Consider the following 13,652-nt stretch of genomic DNA (forward strand, 5'->3'; position numbering starts at 1 on the left):
TACCTGTCATGTTAATTGAGACTTGAAACACTAGATAATTCAATGTTGAATTATTTGTATCAAGTCATAGCTGAATGTGGAAATTTGTTCTGTGTTTAAAAGACGCTTTTCAAGGAAATGTTTGTTATGTAATGCACATGAGATGACAAAGAATATGGATGGTGCTTTATTATTACTGGATTAAATAGCTTTACAAAGGCATGAAATGACAGGAGGTCCACAGGCCTAAACGTGACTGTAAAGACCTATATTTTAAAGAGGTAAATTAGATCTAAAAGAAATTGCTCAAATACTCTACACCTTACACAGAATACATTGTTGGTTCATAACGATATGTTCTGCAAACTTGAAATCATATTCTTTATACATGCACTACACAACTGTCATTACTCCAGATATATTGCTAGTTGAAAAAGCATGCTACAGGCCCAATATCAAGACCCTTGGCCTTTTGTTATTGAAAAGAAGTTGCTTAAGCATTTCAAAACATTTAACCCCTGTGACCTTGAAAGTTGGTCCAATATCAGAACCCTAGACCTTTTTGTTACGGAGAAGAAGTCATTTAAACATTTTAACACATTTAAAACTTGTGACCTTGAAAATAAGTTAATGTCATTCATTTTAAAAAAGTTGATCACCCTACATTCTAGCAAACTACAGGACTAATATCATCCTGTGTCTTTCGGTTATTGTGACCTTTCAAGCGGATCAAGGTCATTCCTATGAACTAGGGTCAATCAACTTTTTGATGTTTTAGAGTAAATTTGGTTGAAATCCATTGAAGCATTAAGAAAGAGTAGCATTTTGATGCAAAATATTGTCTTACTTTTCCATTCAAAGTCCCCAGGGGTCGATCAACTTTCTGAATTTAAGAAATGAATCCCCACTCTCAAACATGTGTTTCTGGTTGAAATCCATTTAAGCGTTAAAAAGGACTAGCGTTTTGAAGCAAAATATTGTCCCCAAGTTCCTAAGGGTCAAATAATATTTATGAATTTAAGAAATAATTGCCTACCCTAACTGATGAATCAGGCCAAAGCTTGTTGAAATCCACCCAGGCAGAAAGGAAGAGTAGTGTTTTAAATCTGAAATCAACATCTCCTCTTTGGCGGCCCCTCTCTTAACCCCTAGGGGTCAATTAAAAATTCAGAATTTAAGAAATGATTACCCTCACACAAAGATGCATCAGACCAAATTTGTTGGAAATCCATTCTGGTATGAAAGAAGAGTGGGGTTTTAAAGTTAAAATTTTATGCACAACGCACAATGCATGACTGACGAAGCAAATGGACTATAGGTCATCCTGACCCTTCATGTCAGTTGACCTGAAAATGATGCTTAAGATAGATTAAAAAAGTATTGATGTTACTTTCAGGAACATGACTTTTGTTTATTTACACAATTGATAATCTAATGGAATTTAAAGAAAACGTTGAGTCTGATTTCCCTATGGAAAGTCTCATAATTGTAAGTTAATCATAAAGTGGCACTCAAGCATGAACACGTCACATTTAACCGGATGTATGGCTGCATGCAGATGACTCGAGATTTGTGCACTAAATAAAAAACAAAATTGGAAATGATTTTTTAGTTGTTTCACTGAAAGGTACCAAGGCTACAAAGATATATTTGCATACAAGCAATAATAAAGTATTCAATTGTAGGTAGCATGAGAATCAACCCTAACAACATAGGGCTAGCATAATCGCACATTCTGTATGTGAAATATAGCGATCATAATATACTAAAAATAGCAGGATTAATAGATATGAAATCCATATATATATAATTCCAGCTAACTTAAGTATAATGGATATATTTCACATATAGAACATTTCATGTTTCCGAACCAGTGGTATACTTCACAAGTTGACAAGGCTTATGATCAGTCGGCAAACTATATAAGAAAACTTAACCATCCATAAGTGCCTTCAGTGCTAATTTGGTCCCTTGTTTGTCACAAGCTATTTCATAAGTCATTAACATTATAACCATAAACAAATATCTAACATGTACATTAATATAGAATTACTTTTTTAAAATACTTTTTTAGGTGACTTTAGAAGCAGACACACGCAGACACACAGTTAGGTATGGTTTAAAATTGGGAAACATTGAAACCTAGGTAAAAAAATTTCTAATTTATTTCAAACTAACAAAAGTTTATATGATGTTCGGAATATCATTGGGCTCTATTCATCCTATTGCAGCCAAAAACTATGAAGATAAAGAATCTTTAATAAGATATTATTAGTAGATAGAGACAATAAACAAAATCATGGTTTATACCAAGATGCGTGAAAAGAGAAACTCTGATGTTTATGTCCACATTGTATGTCCAAATTAAACATCATCAACACTGATTATTCTGAAAGCACAACGCCAAATCTCAAAACCAGCACCGACTTCATGTTTTCGATAAAATAATAACACATTGTGATCAAACTAATATTCCAATATTATGTTACTTTTAACAATACCTACATGGTAGTCCTACAGAAAAGTGACATTTATAGCTGTGTTACCATACAGCTAGATGGTAAATGTTAGTGGCTCCATGCTGTCAATATAAACAGGTTGTACTTACAATGATCCAATGTTCTATACCATCTGCTGTTAATTATCAGCTTTCCATCCCCTGTAATAGAAAATGGTGTTTGAGGTTCCACTTATCAGTTTCATGTCTATCCTACTCAGTACAGAAAGCGTGACACAGCCATTACCACTTGTCCATATTTCTCATACATATCTTTCAAGTTACATGATTTTTTTGCTTTGAACTAGATTTTTTTACATGAAAGACTAGCATAATCTTATATTGACACTAAAAGTGAGATATGTTTTTCATTATAAGCTTACATGCAAGCAGCCAACAAATTGTGAAGAGGCAAAACACTGGCACCTGTTCTGTGTTATCTTTCCAACAGCAACTTTTTACATGATTATTTTGAATGTTTTGTGTGAATACAATGTAAAACAGGATACTGACATGCAAAATTTTCACCACTGGACATCCCATGAGATAAATATCTCTTTCATCATCTTCAAGTGCCAGTGCACACTGCACAAGCGACACAAGTCAGACTTGTAGTAAGACATATTTCTAAAAAAGTATTAAGGAGCTTCCTACAAAAATTGTGGGTGACATTCCTATATATTACTATTGTTTATATTTGACCAGTTGAGGAGTGTACAAGATACCTTCTATACATTATTGGAACAGAGCATTATGTAATAACTGTATGATATATACAAACAACTAGACATGAAATGGTGAATCAATGAAGTGATCTGTATCTTCAAAGAAAATACTTGCCTTAAAGCTTGAGCAAAATGAAATTTAGTCAAGTCTTCTATCAAATACATTACAAACAAAGATATTTCCAAGCATTAGATTCAATATAACATAAGAGGCAGACCAACCCTAGCCATGTTGTGGTGGCTACAGACTGGTTGTCACTGATCGATCTATATGATGTTTAAGCCTTAGGTGATTGGAAATCTCCAAATCAAATCCACATTAGTTTCAGTCTCCAACTGAGTTTGGCTACACACACAAGAAATCAATAGCAAATACTTCCTTGATATCAATATTTAATTAGATTAAGGTCCTCTTAATGATTAAGCCAATGTATACTCACAGCTTTTAAATAAGGATATTGTTGAGCTAAAATGAATTAAATTCAGTATCTGAATTCTGATGTATTAAATGTAACACACACTAAATAATTCAACAGGAGACTCAGTTGCCTGACTAGGTGACATAATCTTTACCCTAATAACTGGTCCAAAGTCATATATGTGAATCAAAAGGATAAATACAAACACCATAGTATTGACATTTGTACTGCATCACTGTAAATTAAGTGCTTCTTAAACAAGAACACATTGACAGATTTTGAAGGTTGACAATTTGCATAATCTTTGTTCTTACAAATTGCCTTTTCTTTAATTCTGAAAACAGTGTTTTTTTTACTGGAAATTGTTCAAAATACTTAACAGTCCCCTGAATTACATTGCTGTCATTGTTTTTGTCTCTGAAATAATCTTGTGAACTGGTTTGCTTGTGACAAAGCATTATTAGAACACTAGACCCCTTAGCTAGAGTCCCTCACCTGTCTTGAGAGCTAGTCCTAATTTGAACTGTCAAACAAAAAATCCTAGAAGGATCTTGGTGCCAACCATTGTTTGATCTTTATTGGTTCTTTAAAAGTCATATCTTTTCCTTTCTTTTCTTTTCTCTGTGTTAATGCTTTATCAAAAGAAATAAAAACATTCCTTCCCCAACACCCATCCTAAAATGGGCACATTTTGGGATGTAAGTGGAACCAATATATGAAATTTGAAAAAGATCCATCTAGTACTTCTCAAGAAATAACGATAACACTTTCATTGTTGTGTGAAATCTAAAAATGTCTTCCTGTTGGCCATTTTGTTTTTGTGATCAGTCCCAAAATCAAACAGGCACACCTAGGGACCAAGGGGTATCTAAATATGAAGTTTGAGAGAGATTCTCATTTTATCTGCCTTTAGATGTGTTTACATCTTTATCTCTGCAGAATCAGTGTTTTTCCTGTTTAATATTAAGAACAATCCAGTACTTATTGAGAAATAGCCATCATATGAACAAATAAATAAAAAGGCCTTTGGTCAGACATTGAATTGATTACTGACACACTGATGACAGTGGGCTTAAAGTTGTTTATAGAAAAATTATCTGATTGTTTGACAGTACATGACAGATGCTAAGTCATGAGTGAAAGTGGTTTGAATAGCAATCCATCTATAATGATTTTTCTGCATCTATAACAATTTTGTCTCCATCGTTGATTTTGTCTCAATCTTCAATGATTTTATTTTCATCTATAATAATTTGGTCTCCATCTTTAACAACTTTGTCTCCATCGTTAATGATTTACTCAAAAATGGTTTTGTTACATTCAATAAAAAGTCTGTAGATACAATCACTTAAACTGAAAGAGCCATTCAGGAGGTGGCAACCTGTTACAAGGCTCAACCTGTCTGAAGCTTTAACATCAGGTTAGAAGCTGAACTTGGCCCAGTCATGTTGAATAACTATCATCACAAGCTTTTAGTGCCAAATGCCAAATCACTTGCATTGGATATTGACAAAATGTCAGCCTGTCTGTTCATCAATTAGTTATCAGGAGCCAAGGCCTCTAAGTCTATAAGGGAGCAAGCTAAGCAGAATTTCTCTTTTAGTTTTGAATGACCAGACCTTCCTACTACACCATCATTTAAATTAAGACCTTTTAATTCCAAGTCAGGTCTGAAAAAAAATGTGTTAAAGTGTCAGGATTTCCACAAAGCATTTTTTAAAAGTGGGTTCTTATTGGTACTAGAAAAGAGATTCTTGATAATATGGGATCATTTTCATATTGTTGTTCAAAGGGATACAAGACTGGTTTTAAAAGAAAAGACTTACAAGAACCTCGAAATAGAACACAAAACCGTAGCATTCACATGAAAGAAAACCTTTGATTTTCCAATGATAAATCTACAATTCTTTTTAATGAGTCTTTTTTAACTTTCTTGCAAAATAAATGGACCCTGCAATGTAAAATTTAAGGAATTCTATAAATTCTATGTGTCCTATCAAAGTTCTAGGAGTACAGGACTCAGAACTCCCATGTACATTGATCAATGATTTTCCAGTCATACACATTGATCATTAACTCAATGATATTAAGTTAGGACGCTTCATTGGCATCATCTAGAGTAGAAAACAGAACCAATCATTTGACAATCCTCCTCTCCATAGTAAATGCTTTGTGCTTTTTCTATCTTGCAAGAGAACTGATCCGCTGGCTTCATAACAAAATTTTACATTCTACTATAACCACATTTTCAATAAATGTTCACAAACCAGGCATCTGTGTAATGAAATCCTTTTTACAATCTTGTTTCTGGCTCATGATGTCAGTTGAAATGCGGTCAATATACATGACAAGAAAAGAGCCTGTTTCTATTGATCTTAAAGATATTCTCACCAAGAGGATCGCTTATAAATTTGTTCCACAAAGGCATGTAATTTGGTCATTATGGTATATATGCAATGGTGATGATATAACAAATATACATTAACACCATTGGTTGTTACGCCTGTAAAAGGCGATATTATATCTCCACCAGTGTTAGCATGTACTGATCAATACTGTGCTGGTTTCTTCACAAAAGCATGGTAGAGAAGAGCAGCAATCATTTCTGGTGTGAGTTGTCAACTGGTACAGAATCAATATGTGGGCCTAGCTCAGGTATCTTGGTCAGTATATGGTTGTAGTACCCCCACCTACACCAACAGCAATGTTAATGAAACAATGAGCAACACTTACCACCTAACACACCAAAACATCATTCTCAGACAGCTGATACCTCACAATGATAGGTTGGAAATTAACTCACAATAAACTCAGAATCAAGACAGTTCCTCAAACTACCGCAATTTGCTGCATTTATGACATCAATAACAATGCAGATTCATTATGATTATTCACCAATCGTGACGTAACATTTTGACAATTTTGCTTACGGCAGCATTTTCACTGTCCTTTTAACTATAAAAATCCTTTAATTTGATTTCAGATTCTGATGAATAAATCTGAATTTCAAACCACAATCAAACATTGTACATTCTACTTTGTCTTGGAATAGGTACAGACAGGTCAATATTTCTTTAATCTTTACACGAAGTACTACCGCATCCAGATCTGCAATGCAGACATGTACATTTAACTTGTAGGTCTGTTGATAGTGAATTATTTACTCTCATCTGCACACAATTCTAGATCTTATCTGTATAGTCTCTACTAGTACTGCCAATTCATATCCTCTAACCTGACTGAGTAGATATTGAAATCATGCAAGTCAGGTTAATTTGAGCATTACCTTATATGGTAAACTTCCAATATATTTCTGAAGAGAGTATAATATGTAACATTGTTTTCACTTTGTTTTTCATGATGTTCATTATTACATCACATGAAAACATTGAAATACTACCACATCTTTCAACAGACCTGCTTTGTGATATTGGGTATTCCCAAAATACCACAGGTGAACATGAACAGATATGTCTGCTTTTCACGTCTATTAAGGTCAAAGTATAGGTCAAGGAGCAAACAATTTTCTTCACGATCATCCAAAAGTCATTAACCATCCACAGATATGCTAAAAATGTATAGATTATAATTTTCAGGATAATTTTATATATCCATGGTATTGTATTTTTATATAATCAGGTTTTAACAGCTTTCAAAATCAATGTACAGATGATGTCATTGTAACCCTGGTAAATATTAGCCACAATATACCACTCAGCTTTAGAGAACTTCTCTTTAACTTGATCGGTTAAGCATCCGACTAGTAAGTCAGAGGTCCCAGGTTCAAATCCTAGCGGAGGCATTGAAATAAATAATGACATGTGTTACATGTAAGAACCCAGGAATACTACTAATTAGCCCCACCAGTATTGCTGTCACCCCTGAAAACTCGAGTTGTTTCCTTGACAGGGAGTGTTTAACCCTGGTAAATACTAGCCACAATATACCGCTCGGCTATAGAAAACTTTTCTTGAGCTTGACTGGTTGAGCGTCAGACTAATAAGGCAGAGGTCCCAGGTTCAAATTCTAGCAGAGGCATTGAAATAAAAAATGACCTCTGTTAACTCATGATCATGATGGCATCTCTTACAGATATCAAAATTTGTAACCATAACTGGTATGTAATGTTCCACACCATCATAGCTTAAAAAAATCTTTCAATTATTGTCAGGAAATCAAAACATTAAGTCTGGAATCTCAGGAATTAACAATCTTGTTACCTGTCTCAAAAGCACACAAGCATTACAACAGAGATATGAGCAGTACAATAAAAATAAGATTAATAAACGTGTTGCATCAAATGTTTGTATTTCATACCCTGAGCACGTGTCTCGTAAGACACTTTTATCAAAATGAGATTTTCTTGTCCCAACCTTGAGAGGAAATGGCCTGTAATACTTAGAAAGTCACATCAACAATGCAAGACATGGAGACAACAACAACAGATACCTAAAAAGACCAGCTAGGTAAGAGAAAAATAATCAACCTTGTTGGTGAATTAGGGAGATCTCAACCCTCGCGAACAAATGATTAAGTTGCAAGTACTTCGAAAGATCATATTATACTGTATTTTAACTTGACACATAGATGTAAGGTAATTGGATTGAAATTTCTACCTGGTTAGCATGTGCAGTGAGAATTTAATAAAGAACATACTGCAATGTACAAAAAAACTTAATTGTTTTAACTGACAAACAAGTATAGACATGTCATCCCTGTTATCAAAGATCTGTTTTAGAGGTGACAGATGATAAGAGACACCAGATCTACTGAAATACAAAAACAATAAAGTGAAAAAGATGTCTTCCAGAACATCAGCAAGGTCAACACGAGAAAAAGCGTAACCACTGAGAAAATTAAACCAGTTACTGGAAGCCATTGGGATTGTCATACTGATATAGTAACATTTGATTAAATACAATTCTTAGATAGCATTGCGTAGATATGACTCAAAACCAAGATAATGACAAAACTACATCTATGTAACCTTGTTAATTCATCATGTGCAGGCAAAGCAATGACATCATCATTCTGATAAATGCTGCAATGTCTGGCTACTTCAGGCAGGTATGTATATACTTGTTGAGTAAAACAATGAATCATGAGACATGCTTTAAAAGTAATATGCCAAGAAAATACAGTTGGTACAAATCCAATATTGTAACGATGTTTCATTTTAAAGTATTGCCATGCCTTGTTAGAGTCTATCAGACTGCAGAATCTGCCTGTGGATGTATTCATGTTACACCTTCTCCCATTACCAATTACAATAGGAGTTGGCTTGTGATTGCTTAGCATACATAAGCTATTAAGTAACATTGCCTTGGGATATTGATTAGGTATTTGAATGACCCTCATCCATCCATAAAATCATCAAAAAGTTCACTTTCTACCGATAGCAATCACCATTCATCATTATTTGTAGATAATAACATTACAGAAATGATTACTTTACTTGTAGACAATAACTTTTGCTATATTTTTCAGTCTTATACGCTGTTGTAGACACCCAGACTCTGTGATGTGTTCCAGTCTTATAATTTCAATTGTTTCAGTGACTTATCATACCCTTTCTTTCTGTTGTACACAACTATAAATGGGAAACAAGATCATCTTTGTTGGTATAAATGTCACTGTTGCTTACTTTTGATTCGAGTATTCCGCAGCGTAAAAGGAGTTGATGTATGATTTCCTTTGTCACAGAATTTGACTTTTCTGTTTCTTTGTGTATTTGGTCATGATTCCTGTACAACAGGACACGATTCTTGTATAACAGGACAGGAATCTATTATAACAGGACACGATTCTTGTATAACAGGACAGGAATCTATTATAACAGGACATGATTCTTGTATAACAGGACAGGAATCTATTATAACAGGACACGATTCTTGTATAACAGGACAGGAATCTATTATAACAGGACACGATTCTTGTATAACAGGACACGATTCTTGTATAACAGGACACGATTCTTGTGTAACAGGACAGGAATCTATTATAACAGGACACGATTCTTGTATAACAGGACATGATTCTTGTATAACAGGACAGGAATCTATTATAACAGGACACAATTCTTGTGTAACAGCACATAATTCTTGTATAACAGGACATGATTCTTGTATAACAGGACAGGAATCTATTATAACAGGACACAATTCTTGTGAAACAGCACATAATTCTTGTATAACAGGACATAATTCTTGTATAACAGGACAGGAATCTATTATAACAGGACACAATTCTTGTGTAACAGCACATAATTCTTGTATAACAGGACATAATTCTTGTATAACAGGACAGGAATCTATCATAACAGGACACAATTCTTGTGTAACAGGACATAATTCTTGTATAACAGGACAGGAATCTATTATAACATGACACAATTCTTGTATAACAGGACAGGAATCTATCATAAAAGGACACGATTCTTGTATAACAGGACAGGAATCTATTATAACAGGACACAATTCTTGTGTAACAGCACATAATTCTTGTATAACAGGACAGGAATCTATTATAACAGGACACAATTCTTGTGTAACAGCACATAATTCTTGTATAACAGGACATGATTCTTGTATAACAGGACAGGAATCTATTATAACAGGACACAATTCTTGTGTAACAGCACATAATTCTTGTATAACAGGACAGGAATCTATTATAACAGGACACAATTCTTGTATAACAGGACACGATTCTTGTATAACAGGACACGATTCTTGTATAACAGGACACGATTCTTGTATAACTGGACACGATTCTTGTATAACTGGACACGATTCTTGTATAACAGGACACAATTCTTGTGTAACAGGACACAATTCTTGTATAACAGGACACGATTCTTGTATAACTGGACACAATTCTTGTATAACAGGACACGATTCTTGTGTAACAGGACACAATTCTTGTGTAACAGGACACAATTCTTGTATAACAGGACACGATTCTTGTGTAACAGGACACGATTTTTGTAAAACAGGACACGATTCTTGTAAAACAGGACACGATTCTTGTATAACAGGACATGATTCTTGTATAACAGGACAGGAATCTATTATAACAGGACACAATTCTTGTATAACAGCACATAATTCTTGTATAACAGCACATAATTCTTGTATAACAGGACAGGAATCTATCATAACAGGACACAATTCTTGTGTAACAGGACATAATTCTTGTATAACAGGACAGGAATCTATTATAACATGACACAATTCTTGTATAACAGGACAGGAATCTATCATAACAGGACACGATTCTTGTATAACAGGACAGGAATCTATTATAACAGGACACAATTCTTGTGTAACAGCACATAATTCTTGTATAACAGGACAGGAATCTATTATAACAGGACACAATTCTTGTGTAACAGCACATAATTCTTGTATAACAGGACATGATTCTTGTATAACAGGACAGGAATCTATTATAACAGGACACAATTCTTGTGTAACAGCACATAATTCTTGTATAACAGGACAGGAATCTATTATAACAGGACACAATTCTTGTATAACAGGACACGATTCTTGTATAACAGGACACGATTCTTGTATAACAGGACATGATTCTTGTATAACAGGACACGATTCTTGTATAACAGGACATGATTCTTGTGTAACAGGACACGATTCTTATATAACAGGACATTATTCTTATATAACAGGACACAATTCTTGTATAACAGGACACGATTCTTGTATAACAGGACACGATTCTTGTATAACAGGACATGATTCTTGTGTAACAGGACACGATTCTTATATAACAGGACATGATTCTTGTGTAACAGGACACGATTCTTGTATAACAGGACACGATTCATATGTTCCCATGTTTACAAGACATGTTTGCTATTTGTGTGACAGACATGACTTGTGTATTCCCATGTTGGTTTGTTTATGCAACATGATAACTGTCATCTTTTCCTTTATATATCAGGGCCAGAGTGATGTTAAGATGTCTAAGTGTCTTTATCACTAGTTCTCTGCCTTTGGGTTGTGGGTTTGAAGCCTAGATGGGACTTTATGTTAAAGGAGTCAACTCAATTGTTCCTCTATGTAAGAGAACAAGACTCCTCAGTTTGTGTTTGCCTCCTGAAACTGATGAATGCTCCCTGAAAGGACTTTATTAGACAAAAAAACATAACATAATGCAGTAACTCTGTCATTAAGGGTTTCAGGCTATTAAGGGTGTAAGGTAGATCCTCTTTGTATGACCAATATTTACACTAAGTTTCATCGTCCTTGCTTAAATAAAAGCAAAGTTATCCTCTGGACAAAAAATGTTTTACAAAGGGCAATAACTCTGTAGTTAAAGGGTTGCAGGCCCTAAGTTTGGTATACTTCACATCATCTTAGTATCCTAAATGTATACATAAATTTTCATTAGCCTAGATTGAATTCATGCTATTTAAAGTCAGTCTCTGGACATGAAATTTTTGAAAAAGGACAATAACTGTAACAGAAGGGTCGAGGGCCCTGAATTTTGTACGCTGCTCATTGCCTTAGTATGACCAATGTATACGCCAAGTTTTATGATCCTTGCTTAATTGTGGTCAAATTTATGCTCTGGACACAAAAGGATGGACAGATGGACAGAAGAATGAACAAACGGATGGAATGACATATGGAGGGACAGACAATGCAGCGACTACCTACTCCCACAAAATATTTAGGGGAACATAAAATGAGGACATAACTGCCTGCTCCTGTTTGCTTAAGGAATTAAATTTACCTTATGTGTTCCTTGGTGCAATATCATCACTCCTGCTTTGCAATTCACTGTCCAATACTTTTTATAGCTGTTGTGTAGATTTTAAACAAAAACGAAAATTTCTTCCATTTCATTTAGCAAGATTAAAGTGTTGACGAAAAAATATCTATACAAACTATTGGCAATGTAATGTGCGACCCTTATTTATACATGAATTATTTATGGGCATGATTCAATGTAATCTGCTTAAAAGGAGTGAATAGTGGAGCATTTATCTGGTGGTATTTTCTAATCAGTAGCTAACTACACTCCATCTATTCTCTTAACACTTACATGTACTCTTACATAAGTTGTAAAATTACAGGAATGTTAATAGGATTGGTTAACCAGCATATCCTCCATAATAGAAATAAACTACTTCATCATTTATGACAGAATACAGTTAAAGATTCATAAACACATTCCCTCAGTTATCTTTGTCAACCAGTGCCAGGTCTACACACTAAATAAATGTTTACAAAGCTAAAGTAGAAATTAATCCAGGAATCAAGCACATACTCTCTAATCAATTACTCAACTTTTCATTGACATAATAAACTGAACCTTGCCCTATTCTGATCAGTATCAACAAGTAAAATGTTTGTTTTAGACACAGAGCTTGTCAGTTTTAAATTCTATAACACATGTTTCCAGAAAGTGCATCAAATTCATGACCTAAGATCATTTACTAATTTACAATGCATCAAAATTGTTGTCAATTCAGAAAGTCCGATCATCCAAAATACACTCTTATAATTAACAAAACTTGTCTTCTCTTTCAGCTTCTTCTTAGAGACAAAATAAGGTACAATGACTACATTGTACATGCTCAATATTCCCCCTTGTGTAACTAACCTCAACATTTCCTTTTGTATGATATGCTCTATATAAACACTGCCTCTCATGCAGGTACTATCTGATTACAGTGAAACTTTTGATACATACATTATGTCGGTAAAAAGTCACTTTTCACTTGATATCGAACTTTCGCAGCAGTTTTCCTTTGTTTTCCTCTATACATTGCATGTAATGCAACATCTCATGATATAATGTTACTTTTTTCTGTTAGAAAATCGCCTTTCATCAATGCTAGTCTTTCATTTTTATAACACCTTTATGCTGCCAGTATTTTCCGTGTTATAAGTTGTAGTGGTATAAAGGTCACCGAGCTGATTTCTGTAGATTTTTTTTTATATGATCCACCTGTTTGTACAACAAGAATAAAAGCAGCACCCTTTTCTTATGATGCGATGACCA

The 13,652-nt window shown here is 34.2% G+C and overlaps 1 protein-coding gene across 2 annotated transcripts in view; it reads right to left on the reverse strand.

Annotated features, from left to right (window-relative positions):
• Positions 1-13,652, reverse strand: part of LOC132560152 (neurocalcin homolog) — a 74,857-nt gene that overhangs the window by 49,569 nt on the left and 11,636 nt on the right. The window contains exon 2 of one of the 2 annotated variants that reach the window (XM_060224802.1): positions 2,588-2,638. The exons of the other annotated variant lie outside the window; for it this stretch is intronic. The gene's annotated coding sequence lies outside the window, so the exon portion shown is untranslated. The remainder of the gene's footprint in view (positions 1-2,587; positions 2,639-13,652) is intronic. 2 annotated transcript variants of the gene reach the window in all.

Source organism: Ylistrum balloti, unplaced genomic scaffold (genome assembly GCF_031769215.1).
Source record: "Ylistrum balloti isolate Yb309-2 unplaced genomic scaffold, AGI_CSIRO_Ybal_v1 Utg371022, whole genome shotgun sequence".
Lineage (NCBI taxonomy): Eukaryota > Metazoa > Mollusca > Bivalvia > Pectinida > Pectinidae > Ylistrum > Ylistrum balloti.